This window comes from Watersipora subatra, unplaced genomic scaffold, assembly GCF_963576615.1.
Source record: "Watersipora subatra unplaced genomic scaffold, tzWatSuba1.1 SCAFFOLD_52, whole genome shotgun sequence".
Lineage (NCBI taxonomy): Eukaryota > Metazoa > Bryozoa > Gymnolaemata > Cheilostomatida > Watersiporidae > Watersipora > Watersipora subatra.
In genome coordinates, this window is record NW_027045418.1 from 271,281 (window position 1) to 287,335 (window position 16,055).

Here is a 16,055-nt window from a genome sequence, read left to right on the forward strand (position 1 = left end):
TTCCAATTTCAACCAAACATGCTAGAAATGCTCCAATTGAGCTAGTTCGCTTATTGTGAAAATATTACAAACGTCTGACAAACATGATAAATGTAAATTTCCAATTTCAACCAAACATGCTAGAAATGCTCTAATTGAGCTAATTAGCTTATTGTGAGAATATTACAAACGTCTGACAACACTGAAAAACTCAAATTTCCAATTTCAACCAAACATGCTAGAAATGCTCCAATTGAGCTAATTAGCTTATTGTGAGAATATTGCAATTGTCTGACAAAAGTGAAAAATGTAAATTTCCAATTTCAACCAAACATGCTAGAAATGCTCAAATTGCGCAAATAAGCCTACTGTAGGAATTTTACAAACGTCTGACAAAACTGAAAAATGTAAATTTCCAATTTCAACCAAACATGCTAGAAATGCTCCAATTGAGCTAATTAGCTTATTGTGAGAATATTAGAAACGTCTGACAAAACTGAAAAATGTAAATTTCCAATTTCAACCAAACATGCTAGAAATGCTCCAATTGAGCTAATTAGCTTATTGTGAGAATATTGCAATTGTCTGACAAAAGTGAAAAATGTAAATTTCCAATTTCAACCAAACATGCTAGAAATGCTCCAATTGAGCTAATTAGCTTATTGTGAGAATATTGCAATTGTCTGACAAAAGTGAAAAATGTAAATTTCCAATTTCAACCAAACATGCTAGAAATGCTCCAATTGAGCTAATTAGCTTATTGTGAGAATATTACAAACGTCTGACCAAAGTGAAAAATGTAAATTTCCAATTTTAACCAAACATGCTAGAAATGCTCCAATTGAGCTAAATAGCTTATTGTGAGAATATTACAACTGTCTGACAACACTGAAAAATTCAAATTTCCAATTTCAACCAAACATGCTAGAAATGCTCCAATTGAGCTAGTTAGCTTATTGTGAGAATATTGCAATTGTCTGACAAAAGTGAAAAATGTAAATTTCCAATTTCAACCAAACATGCTAGAAATGCTCCAATTGAGCTAATTAGCTTATTGTGAGAATATTACAAACGTCTGACAAACATGATAAATATAAATTTCCAATTTCAACCAAACATGCTAGAAATGCTCCAATTGAGCTAATTAACTTATTGTGAGAATATTGCAATTGTCTGACAAAAGTGAAAAATGTAAATTTCCAATTTCAACCAAACATGCTAGAATTGCTCCAATTGAGCTAATTAGCTTATTGTGAGAATATTACAAACGTCTGACAAAAGTGAAAAATGTAAATTTCCAATTTCAACCAAACATGCTAGAAATGCTCCAATTGAGCTAATTAGCTTATTGTGAGAATATTACAAACGTCTGACAAAACTGAAAAATGTAAATTTTCAATTTCAACCAAACATGCTAGAAATGCTCCAATTGAGCTAATTAGCTTATTGTGAGAATATTACAAACGTCTGACAACATTGAAAAATGTAAATTTCCAATTTCAACCAAACATGCTAGAAATGCTCCAATTGAGCTAATTAGCTTATTGTGAAAATATTACAAATGTCTGACAAACATGATGAATGTAAATTTCCAATTTCAACCAAACATGCTAGAAATGCTCTAATTGAGCTAATTAGCTTATTGTGAAAATATTACAAATGTCTGACAAACATGATGAATGTAAATTTCCAATTTCAACCAAACATGCTAGAAATGCTCTAATTGAGCTAATTAGCTTATTGTGAGAATATTACAAACGTCTGACAAAACTGAAAAATGTAAAATTCCAATTTCAACCAAACATGCTAGAAATGCTCCAATTGAGCTAATTAGCTTATTGTGAGAATATTACAAACGTCTGACAACACTGAAAAACTCAAATTTCCAATTTCAACCAAACATGCTAGAAATGCTCCAATTGAGCTAATTAGCTTATTGTGAGAATATTGCAATTGTCTGACAAAAGTGAAAAATGTAAATTTCCAATTTCAACCAAACATGCTAGAAATGCTCAAATTGCGCAAATAAGCCTACTGTAGGAATTTTACAAACGTCTGACAAAACTGAAAAATGTAAATTTCCAATTTCAACCAAACATGCTAGAAATGCTCCAATTGAGCTAATTAGCTTATTGTGAGAATATTACAAACGTCTGACAAAACTGAAAAATGTAAATTTCCAATTTCAACCAAACATGCTAGAAATGCTCTAATTGAGCTAATTAGCTTATTGTGAGAATATTACAAACGTCTGACAAAACTGAAAAATGTAAAATTCCAATTTCAACCAAACATGCTAGAAATGCTCCAATTGAGCTAATTAGCTTATTGTGAGAATATTACAAACGTCTGACAACACTGAAAAACTCAAATTTCCAATTTCAACCAAACATGCTAGAAATGCTCCAATTGAGCTAATTAGCTTATTGTGAGAATATTGCAATTGTCTGACAAAAGTGAAAAATGTAAATTTCCAATTTCAACCAAACATGCTAGAAATGCTCAAATTGCGCAAATAAGCCTACTGTAGGAATTTTACAAACGTCTGACAAAACTGAAAAATGTAAATTTCCAATTTCAACCAAACATGCTAGAAATGCGCCAATTGAGCTAATTAGCTTATTGTGAGAATATTACAAACGTCTGACAAAACTGAAAAATGTAAATTTCCAATTTCAACCAAACATGCTAGAAATGCTCCAACTGAGCTAATTAACTTATTGTGAGAATATTGCAATTGTCTGACAAAAATGAAAAATGTAAATTTCCAATTTCAACCAAACATGCTAGAAATGCTCCAATTGAGCTAATTAGCTTATTGTGAGAATATTACAAACGTCTGACCAAAGTGAAAAATGTAAATTTCCAATTTCAACCAAACATGCTAGAAATGCTCCAATTGAGCTAATTAGCTTATTGTGAGAATATTACAAACGTCTGACAAAACTGAAAAATGTAAATTTCCAATTTCAACCAAACATGCTAGAAATACTCAAATTGCGCAAATAAGCCTACTGTAGGAATTTTACAAACGTCTGACAAAACTGAAAAATGTAAATTTCCAATTTCAACCAAACATGCTAGAAATGCTCCAAGTGAGGTAATTAGCTTATTGTGAGAATATTGCAAACGTCTGACAAAACTGAAAAATGTAAATTTCCAATTTCAACCAAACATGCTAGAAATGCTCCAATTGAGCTAATTAGCTTATTGTGAGAATATTGCAATTGTCTGACAAAAGTGAAAAATGTAAATTTCCAATTTCAACCAAACATGCTAGAAACGCTCCAATTAAGCAAATTAGCTTATTGTGAGAATATTAAAAACGTCTGACAAAACTGAAAAATGTAATTTTCCAATTTCAACCAAACATGCTAGAAATGCTCCAATTGAGCTATTTAGCTTATTGTGAAAATATTACAAACGTCTGACAAACATGATAAATGTAAATTTCCAATTTCAACCAAACATGCTAGAATTGCTCCAATTGAGCTAATTAGCTTATTGTGAGAATATTACAAACGTCTGACAAAAGTGAAAAATGTAAATTTCCAATTTCAACCAAACATGCTAGAAATGCTCCAATTGAGCTAATTAGCTTATTGTGAGAATATTACAAACGTCTGACAAAACTGAAAAATGTAAATTTTCAATTTCAACCAAACATGCTAGAAATGCTCCAATTGAGCTAATTAGCTTATTGTGAGAATATTACAAACGTCTGACAACATTGAAAAATGTAAATTTCCAATTTCAACCAAACATGCTAGAAATGCTCCAATTGAGCTAATTAGCTTATTGTGAAAATATTACAAATGTCTGACAAACATGATGAATGTAAATTTCCAATTTCAACCAAACATGCTAGAAATGCTCTAATTGAGCTAATTAGCTTATTGTGAGAATATTACAAACGTCTGACAAAACTGAAAAATGTAAAATTCCAATTTCAACCAAACATGCTAGAAATGCTCCAATTGAGCTAATTAGCTTATTGTGAGAATATTACAAACGTCTGACAACACTGAAAAACTCAAATTTCCAATTTCAACCAAACATGCTAGAAATGCTCCAATTGAGCTAATTAGCTTATTGTGAGAATATTGCAATTGTCTGACAAAAGTGAAAAATGTAAATTTCCAATTTCAACCAAACATGCTAGAAATGCTCAAATTGCGCAAATAAGCCTACTGTAGGAATTTTACAAACGTCTGACAAAACTGAAAAATGTAAATTTCCAATTTCAACCAAACATGCTAGAAATGCTCCAATTGAGCTAATTAGCTTATTGTGAGAATATTAGAAACGTCTGACAAAACTGAAAAATGTAAATTTCCAATTTCAACCAAACATGCTAGAAATGCTCCAAGTGAGGTAATTAGCTTATTGTGAGAATATTACAAACGTCTGGCAAAACTGAAAAATGTAAATTTCCAATTTCAACCAAACATGCTAGAAATGCTCCAATTGAGCTAATTAGCTTATTGTGAGAATATTGCAATTGTCTGACAAAAGTGAAAAATGTAAATTTCCAATTTCAACCAAACATGCTAGAAATGCTCCAATTGAGCAAATTAGCTTATTGTGAGAATATTAAAAACGTCTGACAAAACTGAAAAATGTAATTTTCCAATTTCAACCAAACATGCTAGAAATGCTCCAATTGAGCTAGTTCGCTTATTGTGAAAATATTACAAACGTCTGACAAACATGATAAATGTAAATTTCCAATTTCAACCAAACATGCTAGAAATGCTCTAATTGAGCTAATTAGCTTATTGTGAGAATATTACAAACGTCTGACAACACTGAAAAACTCAAATTTCCAATTTCAACCAAACATGCTAGAAATGCTCCAATTGAGCTAATTAGCTTATTGTGAGAATATTGCAATTGTCTGACAAAAGTGAAAAATGTAAATTTCCAATTTCAACCAAACATGCTAGAAATGCTCAAATTGCGCAAATAAGCCTACTGTAGGAATTTTACAAACGTCTGACAAAACTGAAAAATGTAAATTTCCAATTTCAACCAAACATGCTAGAAATGCTCCAATTGAGCTAATTAGCTTATTGTGAGAATATTAGAAACGTCTGACAAAACTGAAAAATGTAAATTTCCAATTTCAACCAAACATGCTAGAAATGCTCCAATTGAGCTAATTAGCTTATTGTGAGAATATTGCAATTGTCTGACAAAAGTGAAAAATGTAAATTTCCAATTTCAACCAAACATGCTAGAAATGCTCCAATTGAGCTAATTAGCTTATTGTGAGAATATTGCAATTGTCTGACAAAAGTGAAAAATGTAAATTTCCAATTTCAACCAAACATGCTAGAAATGCTCCAATTGAGCTAATTAGCTTATTGTGAGAATATTACAAACGTCTGACCAAAGTGAAAAATGTAAATTTCCAATTTTAACCAAACATGCTAGAAATGCTCCAATTGAGCTAAATAGCTTATTGTGAGAATATTACAACTGTCTGACAACACTGAAAAATTCAAATTTCCAATTTCAACCAAACATGCTAGAAATGCTCCAATTGAGCTAGTTAGCTTATTGTGAGAATATTGCAATTGTCTGACAAAAGTGAAAAATGTAAATTTCCAATTTCAACCAAACATGCTAGAAATGCTCCAATTGAGCTAATTAGCTTATTGTGAGAATATTACAAACGTCTGACAAACATGATAAATATAAATTTCCAATTTCAACCAAACATGCTAGAAATGCTCCAATTGAGCTAATTAACTTATTGTGAGAATATTGCAATTGTCTGACAAAAGTGAAAAATGTAAATTTCCAATTTCAACCAAACATGCTAGAATTGCTCCAATTGAGCTAATTAGCTTATTGTGAGAATATTACAAACGTCTGACAAAAGTGAAAAATGTAAATTTCCAATTTCAACCAAACATGCTAGAAATGCTCCAATTGAGCTAATTAGCTTATTGTGAGAATATTACAAACGTCTGACAAAACTGAAAAATGTAAATTTTCAATTTCAACCAAACATGCTAGAAATGCTCCAATTGAGCTAATTAGCTTATTGTGAGAATATTACAAACGTCTGACAACATTGAAAAATGTAAATTTCCAATTTCAACCAAACATGCTAGAAATGCTCCAATTGAGCTAATTAGCTTATTGTGAAAATATTACAAATGTCTGACAAACATGATGAATGTAAATTTCCAATTTCAACCAAACATGCTAGAAATGCTCTAATTGAGCTAATTAGCTTATTGTGAAAATATTACAAATGTCTGACAAACATGATGAATGTAAATTTCCAATTTCAACCAAACATGCTAGAAATGCTCTAATTGAGCTAATTAGCTTATTGTGAGAATATTACAAACGTCTGACAAAACTGAAAAATGTAAAATTCCAATTTCAACCAAACATGCTAGAAATGCTCCAATTGAGCTAATTAGCTTATTGTGAGAATATTACAAACGTCTGACAACACTGAAAAACTCAAATTTCCAATTTCAACCAAACATGCTAGAAATGCTCCAATTGAGCTAATTAGCTTATTGTGAGAATATTGCAATTGTCTGACAAAAGTGAAAAATGTAAATTTCCAATTTCAACCAAACATGCTAGAAATGCTCAAATTGCGCAAATAAGCCTACTGTAGGAATTTTACAAACGTCTGACAAAACTGAAAAATGTAAATTTCCAATTTCAACCAAACATGCTAGAAATGCTCCAATTGAGCTAATTAGCTTATTGTGAGAATATTACAAACGTCTGACAAAACTGAAAAATGTAAATTTCCAATTTCAACCAAACATGCTAGAAATGCTCTAATTGAGCTAATTAGCTTATTGTGAGAATATTACAAACGTCTGACAAAACTGAAAAATGTAAAATTCCAATTTCAACCAAACATGCTAGAAATGCTCCAATTGAGCTAATTAGCTTATTGTGAGAATATTACAAACGTCTGACAACACTGAAAAACTCAAATTTCCAATTTCAACCAAACATGCTAGAAATGCTCCAATTGAGCTAATTAGCTTATTGTGAGAATATTGCAATTGTCTGACAAAAGTGAAAAATGTAAATTTCCAATTTCAACCAAACATGCTAGAAATGCTCAAATTGCGCAAATAAGCCTACTGTAGGAATTTTACAAACGTCTGACAAAACTGAAAAATGTAAATTTCCAATTTCAACCAAACATGCTAGAAATGCGCCAATTGAGCTAATTAGCTTATTGTGAGAATATTACAAACGTCTGACAAAACTGAAAAATGTAAATTTCCAATTTCAACCAAACATGCTAGAAATGCTCCAACTGAGCTAATTAACTTATTGTGAGAATATTGCAATTGTCTGACAAAAATGAAAAATGTAAATTTCCAATTTCAACCAAACATGCTAGAAATGCTCCAATTGAGCTAATTAGCTTATTGTGAGAATATTGCAATTGTCTGACAAAAGTGAAAAATGTAAATTTCCAATTTCAACCAAACATGCTAGAAATGCTCCAATTGAGCTAATTAGCTTATTGTGAGAATATTACAAACGTCTGACCAAAGTGAAAAATGTAAATTTCCAATTTCAACCAAACATGCTAGAAATGCTCCAATTGAGCTAATTAGCTTATTGTGAGAATATTACAAACGTCTGACAAAACTGAAAAATGTAAATTTCCAATTTCAACCAAACATGCTAGAAATACTCAAATTGCGCAAATAAGCCTACTGTAGGAATTTTACAAACGTCTGACAAAACTGAAAAATGTAAATTTCCAATTTCAACCAAACATGCTAGAAATGCTCCAAGTGAGGTAATTAGCTTATTGTGAGAATATTGCAAACGTCTGACAAAACTGAAAAATGTAAATTTCCAATTTCAACCAAACATGCTAGAAATGCTCCAATTGAGCTAATTAGCTTATTGTGAGAATATTGCAATTGTCTGACAAAAGTGAAAAATGTAAATTTCCAATTTCAACCAAACATGCTAGAAACGCTCCAATTAAGCAAATTAGCTTATTGTGAGAATATTAAAAACGTCTGACAAAACTGAAAAATGTAATTTTCCAATTTCAACCAAACATGCTAGAAATGCTCCAATTGAGCTATTTAGCTTATTGTGAAAATATTACAAACGTCTGACAAACATGATAAATGTAAATTTCCAATTTCAACCAAACATGCTAGAATTGCTCCAATTGAGCTAATTAGCTTATTGTGAGAATATTACAAACGTCTGACAAAAGTGAAAAATGTAAATTTCCAATTTCAACCAAACATGCTAGAAATGCTCCAATTGAGCTAATTAGCTTATTGTGAGAATATTACAAACGTCTGACAAAACTGAAAAATGTAAATTTTCAATTTCAACCAAACATGCTAGAAATGCTCCAATTGAGCTAATTAGCTTATTGTGAGAATATTACAAACGTCTGACAACATTGAAAAATGTAAATTTCCAATTTCAACCAAACATGCTAGAAATGCTCCAATTGAGCTAATTAGCTTATTGTGAAAATATTACAAATGTCTGACAAACATGATGAATGTAAATTTCCAATTTCAACCAAACATGCTAGAAATGCTCTAATTGAGCTAATTAGCTTATTGTGAGAATATTACAAACGTCTGACAAAACTGAAAAATGTAAAATTCCAATTTCAACCAAACATGCTAGAAATGCTCCAATTGAGCTAATTAGCTTATTGTGAGAATATTACAAACGTCTGACAACACTGAAAAACTCAAATTTCCAATTTCAACCAAACATGCTAGAAATGCTCCAATTGAGCTAATTAGCTTATTGTGAGAATATTGCAATTGTCTGACAAAAGTGAAAAATGTAAATTTCCAATTTCAACCAAACATGCTAGAAATGCTCAAATTGCGCAAATAAGCCTACTGTAGGAATTTTACAAACGTCTGACAAAACTGAAAAATGTAAATTTCCAATTTCAACCAAACATGCTAGAAATGCTCCAATTGAGCTAATTAGCTTATTGTGAGAATATTAGAAACGTCTGACAAAACTGAAAAATGTAAATTTCCAATTTCAACCAAACATGCTAGAAATGCTCCAATTGAGCTAATTAACTTATTGTGAGAATATTGCAATTGTCTGACAAAAATGAAAAATGTAAATTTCCAATTTCAACCAAACATGCTAGAAATGCTCCAATTGAGCTAATTAGCTTATTGTGAGAATATTGCAATTGTCTGACAAAAGTGAAAAATGTAAATTTCCAATTTCAACCAAACATGCTAGAAATGCTCCAATTGAGCTAATTAGCTTATTGTGAGAATATTACAAACGTCTGACCAAAGTGAAAAATGTAAATTTCCAATTTTAACCAAACATGCTAGAAATGCTCCAATTGAGCTAAATAGCTTATTGTGAGAATATTACAACTGTCTGACAACACTGAAAAATTCAAATTTCCAATTTCAACCAAACATGCTAGAAATGCTCCAATTGAGCTAGTTAGCTTATTGTGAGAATATTGCAATTGTCTGACAAAAGTGAAAAATGTAAATTTCCAATTTCAACCAAACATGCTAGAAATGCTCCAATTGAGCTAATTAGCTTATTGTGAGAATATTACAAACGTCTGACAAACATGATAAATATAAATTTCCAATTTCAACCAAACATGCTAGAAATGCTCCAATTGAGCTAATTAACTTATTGTGAGAATATTGCAATTGTCTGACAAAAGTGAAAAATGTAAATTTCCAATTTCAACCAAACATGCTAGAATTGCTCCAATTGAGCTAATTAGCTTATTGTGAGAATATTACAAACGTCTGACAAAAGTGAAAAATGTAAATTTCCAATTTCAACCAAACATGCTAGAAATGCTCCAATTGAGCTAATTAGCTTATTGTGAGAATATTACAAACGTCTGACAAAACTGAAAAATGTAAATTTTCAATTTCAACCAAACATGCTAGAAATGCTCCAATTGAGCTAATTAGCTTATTGTGAGAATATTACAAACGTCTGACAACATTGAAAAATGTAAATTTCCAATTTCAACCAAACATGCTAGAAATGCTCCAATTGAGCTAATTAGCTTATTGTGAAAATATTACAAATGTCTGACAAACATGATGAATGTAAATTTCCAATTTCAACCAAACATGCTAGAAATGCTCTAATTGAGCTAATTAGCTTATTGTGAAAATATTACAAATGTCTGACAAACATGATGAATGTAAATTTCCAATTTCAACCAAACATGCTAGAAATGCTCTAATTGAGCTAATTAGCTTATTGTGAGAATATTACAAACGTCTGACAAAACTGAAAAATGTAAAATTCCAATTTCAACCAAACATGCTAGAAATGCTCCAATTGAGCTAATTAGCTTATTGTGAGAATATTACAAACGTCTGACAACACTGAAAAACTCAAATTTCCAATTTCAACCAAACATGCTAGAAATGCTCCAATTGAGCTAATTAGCTTATTGTGAGAATATTGCAATTGTCTGACAAAAGTGAAAAATGTAAATTTCCAATTTCAACCAAACATGCTAGAAATGCTCAAATTGCGCAAATAAGCCTACTGTAGGAATTTTACAAACGTCTGACAAAACTGAAAAATGTAAATTTCCAATTTCAACCAAACATGCTAGAAATGCTCCAACTGAGCTAATTAACTTATTGTGAGAATATTGCAATTGTCTGACAACACTGAAAAACTCAAATTTCCAATTTCAACCAAACATGCTAGAAATGCTCCAATTGAGCTAATTAGCTTATTGTGAGAATATTGCAATTGTCTGACAAAAGTGAAAAATGTAAATTTCCAATTTCAACCAAACATGCTAGAAATGCGCCAATTGAACTAATTAGCTTATTGTGAGAATATTAAAAACGTCTGACAAAACTGAAAAATGTAAATTTCCAATTTCAACCAAACATGCTAGAAATGCTCCAACTGAGCTAATTAACTTATTGTGAGAATATTGCAATTGTCTGACAAAAATGAAAAATGTAAATTTCCAATTTCAACCAAACATGCTAGAAATGCTCCAATTGAGCTAATTAGCTTATTGTGAGAATATTGCAATTGTCTGACAAAAGTGAAAAATGTAAATTTCCAATTTCAACCAAACATGCTAGAAATGCTCCAATTGAGCTAATTAGCTTATTGTGAGAATATTACAAACGTCTGACCAAAGTGAAAAATGTAAATTTCCAATTTCAACCAAACATGCTAGAAATGCTCCAATTGAGCTAATTAGCTTATTGTGAGAATATTACAAACGTCTGACAAAACTGAAAAATGTAAATTTCCAATTTCAACCAAACATGCTAGAAATACTCAAATTGCGCAAATAAGCCTACTGTAGGAATTTTACAAACGTCTGACAAAACTGAAAAATGTAAATTTCCAATTTCAACCAAACATGCTAGAAATGCTCCAAGTGAGGTAATTAGCTTATTGTGAGAATATTGCAAACGTCTGACAAAACTGAAAAATGTAAATTTCCAATTTCAACCAAACATGCTAGAAATGCTCCAATTGAGCTAATTAGCTTATTGTGAGAATATTGCAATTGTCTGACAAAAGTGAAAAATGTAAATTTCCAATTTCAACCAAACATGCTAGAAACGCTCCAATTAAGCAAATTAGCTTATTGTGAGAATATTAAAAACGTCTGACAAAACTGAAAAATGTAATTTTCCAATTTCAACCAAACATGCTAGAAATGCTCCAATTGAGCTATTTAGCTTATTGTGAAAATATTACAAACGTCTGACAAACATGATAAATGTAAATTTCCAATTTCAACCAAACATGCTAGAAATGCTCTAATTGAGCTAATTAGCTTATTGTGAGAATATTACAAACGTCTGACAAAACTGAAAAATGTAAAATTCCAATTTCAACCAAACATGCTAGAAATACTCAAATTGCGCAAATAAGCCTACTGTAGGAATTTTACAAATGTCTGACAAAACTGAAAAATGTAAATTTCCAATTTCAACCAAACATGCTAGAAATGCTCCAAGTGAGGTAATTAGCTTATTGTGAGAATATTACAAACGTCTGACAAAACTGAAAAATGTAAATTTCCAATTTCAACCAAACATGCTAGAAATGCTCCAATTGAGCTAATTAGCTTATTGTGAGAATATTGCAATTGTCTGACAAAAGTGAAAAATGTAAATTTCCAATTTCAACCAAACATGCTAGAAATGCTCCAATTGAGCTAATGAGCTTATTGTGAAAATATTACAAACGTCTGACAAACATGATAAATGTAAATTTCCAATTTCAACCAAACATGCTAGAAATGCTCTAATTGAGCTAATTAGCTTATTGTGAGAATATTACAAACGTCTGACAAAACTGAAAAATGTAAAATTCCAATTTCAACCAAACATGCTAGAAATGCTCCAATTGAGCTAATTAGCTTATTGTGAGAATATTACAAACGTCTGACAACACTGAAAAACTCAAATTTCCAATTTCAACCAAACATGCTAGAAATGCTCCAATTGAGCTAATTAGCTTATTGTGAGAATATTACAAACGTCTGACAAAAGTGAAAAATGTAAATTTCCAATTTCAACCAATCATGCTAGAAATGCTCAAATTGCGCAAATAAGCCTACTGTAGGAATTTTACAAACGTCTGACAAAACTGAAAAATGTAAATTTCCAATTTCAACCAAACATGCTAGAAATGCTCCAATTGAGCTAATTAGCTTATTGTGAGAATATTAGAAACGTCTGACAAAACTGAAAAATGTAAATTTCCAATTTCAACCAAACATGCTAGAAATGCTCCAATTGAGCTAATTAACTTATTGTGAGAATATTGCAATTGTCTGACAAAAATGAAAAATGTAAATTTCCAATTTCAACCAAACATGCTAGAAATGCTCCAATTGAGCTAATTAGCTTATTGTGAGAATATTGCAATTGTCTGACAAAAGTGAAAAATGTAAATTTCCAATTTCAACCAAACATGCTAGAAATGCTCCAATTGAGCTAATTAGCTTATTGTGAGAATATTACAAACGTCTGACCAAAGTGAAAAATGTAAATTTCCAATTTCAACCAAACATGCTAGAAATGCTCCAATTGAGCTAATTAGCTTATTGTGAGAATATTACAAACGTCTGACAAAACTGAAAAATGTAAATTTTCAATTTCAACCAAACATGCTAGAAATGCTCCAATTGAGCTAATTAGCTTATTGTGAGAATATTACAAACGTCTGACAACATTGAAAAATGTAAATTTCCAATTTCAACCAAACATGCTAGAAATGCTCCAATTGAGCTAATTAGTTTATTGTGAGAATATTACAAACGTCTGACCAAAGTGAAAAATGTAAATTTCCAATTTCAACCAAACATGCTAGAAATGCTCCAATTGAGCTAATTAGCTTATTGTGAGAATATTACAAACGTCTGACAAAACTGAAAAATGTAAATTTTCAATTTCAACCAAACATGCTAGAAATGCTCTAATTGAGCTAATTAGCTTATTGTGAGAATATTACAAACGTCTGACAAAACTGAAAAATGTAAATTTCCAATTTCAACCAAACATGCTAGAAATGCTCCAATTGAGCTAATTAGCTTATTGTGAAAATATTACAAATGTCTGACAAACATGATGAATGTAAATTTCCAATTTCAACCAAACATGCTAGAAATGCTCTAATTGAGCTAATTAGCTTATTGTGAAAATATTACAAATGTCTGACAAACATGATGAATGTAAATTTCCAATTTCAACCAAACATGCTAGAAATGCTCTAATTGAGCTAATTAGCTTATTGTGAGAATATTACAAACGTCTGACAAAACTGAAAAATGTAAAATTCCAATTTCAACCAAACATGCTAGAAATGCTCCAATTGAGCTAATTAGCTTATTGTGAGAATATTACAAACGTCTGACAACACTGAAAAACTCAAATTTCCAATTTCAACCAAACATGCTAGAAATGCTCCAATTGAGCTAATTAGCTTATTGTGAGAATATTGCAATTGTCTGACAAAAGTGAAAAATGTAAAGTTCCAATTTCAACCAAACATGCTAGAAATGCTCAAATTGCGCAAATAAGCCTACTGTAGGAATTTTACAAACGTCTGACAAAACTGAAAAATGTAAATTTCCAATTTCAACCAAACATGCTAGAAATGCTCAAATTGAGCTAATTAGCTTATTGTGAGAATATTACAAACGTCTGACAAAACTGAAAAATGTAAATTTCCAATTTCAACCAAACATGCTAGAAATGCTCTAATTGAGCTAATTAGCTTATTGTGAGAATATTACAAACGTCTGACAAAACTGAAAAATGTAAAATTCCAATTTCAACCAAACATGCTAGAAATGCTCCAATTGAGCTAATTAGCTTATTGTGAGAATATTACAAACGTCTGACAACACTGAAAAACTCAAATTTCCAATTTCAACCAAACATGCTAGAAATGCTCCAATTGAGCTAATTAGCTTATTGTGAGAATATTGCAATTGTCTGACAAAAGTGAAAAATGTAAATTTCCAATTTCAACCAAACATGCTAGAAATGCTCAAATTGCGCAAATAAGCCTACTGTAGGAATTTTACAAACGTCTGACAAAAGTGAAAAATGTAAATTTCCAATTTCAACCAAACATGCTAGAAATGCTCCAATTGAGCTAATTAGCTTATTGTGAGAATATTACAAACGTCTGACCAAAGTGAAAAATGTAAATTTCCAATTTCAACCAAACATGCTAGAAATGCTCCAATTGAGCTAATTAGCTTATTGTGAGAATATTACAAACGTCTGACAAAACTGAAAAATGTAAATTTCCAATTTCAACCAAACATGCTAGAAATACTCAAATTGCGCAAATAAGCCTACTGTAGGAATTTTACAAACGTCTGACAAAACTGAAAAATGTAAATTTCCAATTTCAACCAAACATGCTAGAAATGCTCCAAGTGAGGTAATTAGCTTATTGTGAGAATATTGCAAACGTCTGACAAAACTGAAAAATGTAAATTTCCAATTTCAACCAAACATGCTAGAAATGCTCCAATTGAGCTAATTAGCTTATTGTGAGAATATTGCAATTGTCTGACAAAAGTGAAAAATGTAAATTTCCAATTTCAACCAAACATGCTAGAAACGCTCCAATTAAGCAAATTAGCTTATTGTGAGAATATTAAAAACGTCTGACAAAACTGAAAAATGTAATTTTCCAATTTCAACCAAACATGCTAGAAATGCTCCAATTGAGCTATTTAGCTTATTGTGAAAATATTACAAACGTCTGACAAACATGATAAATGTAAATTTCCAATTTCAACCAAACATGCTAGAAATGCTCTAATTGAGCTAATTAGCTTATTGTGAGAATATTACAAACGTCTGACAAAACTGAAAAATTTAAAATTCCAATTTCAACCAAACATGCTAGAAATACTCAAATTGCGCAAATAAGCCTACTGTCGGAATTTTACAAATGTCTGACAAAACTGAAAAATGTAAATTTCCAATTTCAACCAAACATGCTAGAAATGCTCCAAGTGAGGTAATTAGCTTATTGTGAGAATATTACAAACGTCTGACAAAACTGAAAAATGTAAATTTCCAATTTCAACCAAACATGCTAGAAATGCTCCAATTGAGCTAATTAGCTTATTGTGAGAATATTGCAATTGTCTGACAAAAGTGAAAAATGTAAATTTCCAATTTCAACCAAACATGCTAGAAATGCTCCAATTGAGCTAATTAGCTTATTGTGAAAATATTACAAACGTCTGACAAACATGATAAATGTAAATTTCCAATTTCAACCAAACATGCTAGAAATGCTCTAATTGAGCTAATTAGCTTATTGTGAGAATATTACAAACGTCTGACAAAACTGAAAAATGTAAAATTCCAATTTCAACCAAACATGCTAGAAATGCTCCAATTGAGCTAATTAGCTTATTGTGAGAATATTACAAACGTCTGACAACACTGAAAAACTCAAATTTCCAATTTCAACCAAACATGCTAGAAATGCTCCAATTGAGCTAATTAGCTTATTGTGAGAATATTACAAACGTCTGACAA